Below are 5979 nucleotides of genomic sequence, written 5' to 3'. Positions count from 1 at the left end.
CATTGGTATCTCCTGTGCATTCACAGTTCTTCTTCCAGTTGCGTACGATGATTTAGTCCCCCATGGTAACATAAATGTTCTCCTAGAATTTCCACAAGTTGTATCTGGATGAGAGGAATTCTATCTCCAGAAACACAGTCAGGCAAATTCACGGTGTCTAAGAATTCCGATACGACACACAGTACAAATCGTGTTTAGCGAAGTCGACAATGTTTCTCAGGAGGAGACGAGTCGAAGGCGGCGGCCATCTTTGTCAAACTTCCTCGTATTTGATTGAAAGTTCATGGTTCATGATGATAGAGTAGATACTTCCAGACTTTGTAATATCATTCCATTTCAAGCAAACATTAGAAGCAGACATTTAGATTCGGGTTGCAAAAGACCGGTAATTTGCGTGCGGGTAAATCACTACACCTTGGTCCAAATCACTCCCATTGGTTATTCATTAACTAAGATTATCAGCACGTCAAAGCTTCTGCGACTTTACTTGCCGATCGTAGCCTTAAAGTCAACATAGAATTCAGGATATTAAAAATGTCCTCCTGTTAAACTGTTTGCTGACTAATAATTTTTGTTTTTCTCCTATAAGGAAATGATACGAGCTATACGTGTTTCTTTAATCGCACATTTATACACGCACATAAACCATCATACACAGACTGACATGCACGCACACATACACGCATTCACACAATGTTCACTGAATAAATTAAGCATGTTCATGAGAGAGAGATGAAGGTTAAGGTATGGAAAGAGAAAACGAGGAATGAGAGAGGGAGAGAGAAACGAGGGAGTGGAGCAAGAAATAAGAAATAATAGGGGAAGTAAACCAAGCTTTAAAAAAAAAAAAAAGATGTCTTCATAGTTGCTGTAGATGGCGCTCTTGAGAAGTTCCCACCACACCCCGAACCAATGAATTGCAATATAGTTATTCTAGTTACCGTGTCCAAATTGATAGTAGAGTGAAATCAGAAGAGTAGAATGGTACATCTTACATCTTTCCACAAAAATCATTATGAGGTACCGATGTCATCAATTCATAAATCCCAAATGCCTTCAGCACAAAAAGTAATGAATTTATATGTAAATAGATTATGTCGATAGTTCATTAATTTATTCTTTCCTAGGCTAGAGCAATATCATGCGGTCACACTGGAAAAACTTCTCGATTTTTTTTTTTTTTTTTTTGCCAGTCTGGTCTTTGAATCTTATAGTACTCTTCATAATAATGGTCATTCTCTAGGGCTTTCTGTTTTCTTCTAACTCGTAGCCTGTTTCTAGCAATAATGATAGGCCAGTACCTTAGCCCGTAAAGTTATAGCATTAATTCTGATAATAAAAAACAGTGCATATTAATGCAATTGAAGATGATATCATTAACTCTGTCTTTCCTATGTACACAAATGTTGAGACATTTGCAGATGTTTTATGAGACGTATGAGATGTCCTTCAAAAGTAGAGAGTCCCCAAATGTTGATATACATAATCATCAGAAAATTGATATTCGGCAAGTTTAGCAGGCGTCAGCGGCGGTGAAAAGATGCAATCGCACTTTAATGAATTGGCCAAGGAAACTACCTGCCTTAATTTCACTTATCACTTTTTTATTAGTCTGTCTGTTGGTTCTATGATATTTGCTCCTGCGACAAATATTGCTTCCATGAAATATCTGTACGAGAAGCCAAACATAAAACCTACCCACAAACATAACCCTAATCCTAATCCTAATCCTATCCAATCCTCACATCAAACTAAATCTAAAACCCTATCACAAGCCTAACCCTATAACCCTATAAAGTCTTTGAAGAAGACCGCAGCCTGTTTCGTATCACTCTGTCTGTTACGTGATTCTAGATTTACATGAATATCTTCTCGATCCATGCCATCAGTGTTTTTAAAGGATAACATTTCCATGAATTCTTTGTATTTTTTCATCAGCGACCACAGTGTGATATTGACATTACTAAACGTAGACATACGCTCAAGGTTGCGTCTGTTCATAAACAATGATTGTATAATTATGTAAGTATAAATATACCAATATGTATAATATAAGTGGTGTGCGTGTGTGTGTGTGTGTGTGTGTGTGTGTATGTGTGTATGTGTGTGTGTGTATGTGCCCTTTGGTGTGTATGTGTGTGCATCTAGAAGATATCATTGTTTGTATTTGTTTCATTTCAAAAAGAAGGTGATATCAAATGGAATTCGAAAGTAGGTGACCATGCATCACAAAACAAACAAAAAGTCGCACCCCTTGACATTATGTGAGGTCTGAAAAATGATGAAATGGGTCAACTAAGTCAATCTTGAGTTTTTCATTTTTTCTGTAATCTACTTCTACCTTATGCTTAAGTGTGGGATCGCAGAATGAATGGGAAAATGTGTTTTCAACAGTTTTTCTACAACCCCTTGTTTGTAGTTTCAGCTTAATCTGATTAGCCCTTTATTGTTGTTGCTACGGTGGTTTACATTCTGTTTTGTCCCATTCATCGCACAACTAGCACGTCTCGGTAAAGAGTAAGCGCTTGAATCATTATAAACCCTGTACGTCAGAGCCTTTTTTTTTTCTCAGTTCATACTTTCCACAGTCTGTGCTTCCTTTCCAAAGGGTAGGAGAATCCATTAATTTTCAATTGAGTTATACATCATTTTAAAGCTTAAAGTCTGTTCTTTCAGAATCTGCCCTGAACTAATAATTAATGTAGGGCGACTTTTTGTTGGTTTTGTGATGCCGGTCAAATAAAATATCATCAGATTATCATTTATTATTATCTAAAAATAAACACCAACATGGTTGCTTATTGAAACCATCTTTTGTGTTCACATTTCTTTGTAATCATTGTTTGAGTAATCGTGGGGGTAACCCCTTCATCATATCGCTCAGATCACATTGTTTTATTGAATGATATCTGTCCCTCTGGGAATCAAATTTATCAACTTATCATTGATTCAGGTGACAAGAGGGTTACGATCCCCGAATGACAATAACTTCATGATAGAAGTGCAACACGTCAACATTCTTCAAGCTAGATCTAATGTAAATTGTATGTCACCTGACTTTTGGTCGTCCAAACAAGAGCTGAAAATGTAAACTGCATGATGAGCTGATATATCAATGATATATGTGATACAATATCGTCACATGGCTTCATTTCCAAGGTAAACGTTTACAGAGAGACTAAAGGTTATTGAGTACTCCGCGTGAGATATTAATCAAGGGTAATGGGTATACTTGATCTCTTAATGGTCTTCTTCACTATCCATTCCTTTTGTATAAGTTTGTGAATAATTATCTTTTCCAAGTGTATAGGATGATAAAAGATTTTGAAATTGAACTTGTAAAGTCAATACATAAATGTATGCATTTGCCTTGAATATTATCAAGTCTCCCCAACCCTTGAAGGCCACTATTAATCATATCAACTTAAAGATCATTCATTAACCTAAAACCCGTTCCCTATGGGCCTTAAAAGACTGTAACAATTTGGACTTAGCTTGTGAAGTTCGGGAGGGTGGGAGTAGTTTTTCTTCTAATTAACGACAGTGCACGAAATCCTAGAAGTATTACATGCACGGAGTAGCATACCTCTAATGATTCAAATAACCCGTTTCTGTTTCTCATTGATTAGGCTCTCCATACTTCACTCTTGGCAGCAATTCACTTCAAGAAGGGTTTTATATCACTCAGATGAGCTATCCTTTAGTTTTGAAGTGACGCAGTCTTGAAATTCCACGAGTTATATCGAGGACCTTCTTAATCATTTGTCATTTTGGAGAGCTGGGATTCAATTTGTGATGGCAGACAATGAACGACTTAGGGAGGCATTATACTTATGTGACGTTTGATGTCGATGCAAAAAAAAAATGATAATAATAATAATAAAAAAATCACAGGAATTCAGACAGCAGTTGAACAGTCTAATTCCTAGGATTGACAAGAGTTTACATAGTTAAACTAAGAAGAAGAGAAGGAATTCCACGGGAATTAACCACACCACAGAACCCCCTAGTATATCTATAACATTGATATTGACAAGTAGCCTACTTCGTGTCTACGAAATTCTCATGAAGGAGAGGAATGAATCTAAACGCCTATTTCTTTATTCTTGTGCTTCATTTCTTCGGTTTAATGAACAAAGTAAAAAAAGTCCTAAAATATGCCTTAAACGAAATTATTGAAATTCTAGATGAGCTATATAATGAAATGAACTGCTTAAACGTCGCAGTGTAAACAAAGTGGAAGTACTCTAATGGAAAATTTGATGGAAATTTAATGTATGTGCTGCTTTCCTCTATAATATAAGACACAGATCTAAAGGCAAAAGGTGAAATGTTAACCTGGGATACTTCTCTTCCTGAAATAACAAATGCACTATACCAAAATATGCACCTAAAACGATAAGATAAGAAGGTTTAAACAAAATGGCAATCACTTTCTTCTTCCTCCTCTTCTATAGCGTATGTCATCATGTGCCTGGTTGATACCGTTTGCTGACTATGACGATGCTAGATTACAAGTGACCGTGCACCACAAAACGAACAAAAAGTCGCACGCACTGAATTTGTGTGAGGACTAAAAACAGGTGAAAAGGGTCAATTTGGTCCATCTTGACTTTTATATATTTTCTGAAAGAGCAAGTCTTCTTCTACATTATACTAAAGTTTGGGATAATAAAATGAACAGGAAAGTGTGTTCTTTAGCAGTTAATCTTGAACACTTTTTTAAAGAATAGTGTGATTAGGTGTGTCTTTAGAGTCTCCATTTCATTTCTTAAAAAACCCTGGGCACACTCTTCACTTTCAACTCTAATAACTTTAGATAGAATAATACTACTGCTTTGAAATTTGGCGTGTATTATGGACAGAATGTGTTAATAGAACATGCCTAATTTCAGCTTAATTTGATAATCCCTTCATTGTTGTTAAACCGGTGGTTTCAAACCTGTTTTTTGTCCCATTCATTGCACAGGTAGGACGGCTTGGTGAATATTAAACGCTTGAATAGATCCTGTGCTTCAGAGCCTCTTTTCTCCGTTCACACTTTTGAGGAATGTGTGCTTTCTTTCCAATATTAAGATAAGTTAAGAGAGTCCATTTGATTTGAGTTATACATCATTTTAAGGCTTGAAGTCTGTTCTTTCATAATATGCTCTTATCTAAAAATCCATGTCTGGCGACTTTTTGTTTGTTTTGTGGTGCAGGGTCACAGTTGATGCAAAGAGGGCGCTAGACCAGCAAAATATGCTATGATAACACACAACGCCATGTTTGACGGGTAGCCTATACAGAAAAGAGATAAATAATTCCCACTCTCAAATGAATTTAATACAAGTCAATTTCCCTCCTAAAAATAATAACAACAAAACACAACAGGAAATCAAGCATTGCAAAAGTTTGAAATGTCAGTCATTTAGCTATTTTTATCCTTTTGAAGTTAAGGCATTAATGCTATGATCTTGGAAATTTCTTTGCAGTTTTACAACTTGAGGAAACTAATACGATATCAGCGTTAAATTTAGCAATGTGTATGTGACAAGTATACCAAGAGTGTCTGTTTGCAACAATGTTTCCAGCAAATTTGGGAAGAAGAAAAATCGATTGGGGAAGTGTATTAATTTTGCCAGTAATTCACAGTATTAATGCTACAGTTTTCCTGTACTACATAAGATAGCGTAGCTATTTATTATTACCTTTTTTCCCCCAGAGTTTGACATTTACAGAGAGTAACTACAACTTTGTAGATTCCAACGTCAGAATGCTACCGAAAGAAAAAGCAGAATACAATGATAACAATGATCTCATCTACAAGACAAACAAACAAACAAAAATTAAAACAGACAAACCAAAAATAAGAATATAGGTTTTTTATTCTTATTTGAATGCACTATGTCATTTTATATCAGTTTAGATGATGTTCTTACGACATTCTTACGACATATTTCAATATCCTTATCATTGATCTATCCTGTTTACATTGAA

This window comes from Diadema antillarum, unplaced genomic scaffold (genome assembly GCF_040938485.1).
Source record: "Diadema antillarum isolate AM-2024a unplaced genomic scaffold, OU_Dant_1.0 seq00000798_RagTag, whole genome shotgun sequence".
NCBI lineage: Eukaryota > Metazoa > Echinodermata > Echinoidea > Diadematoida > Diadematidae > Diadema > Diadema antillarum.
This window is presented reverse-complemented; position numbering follows the sequence as displayed.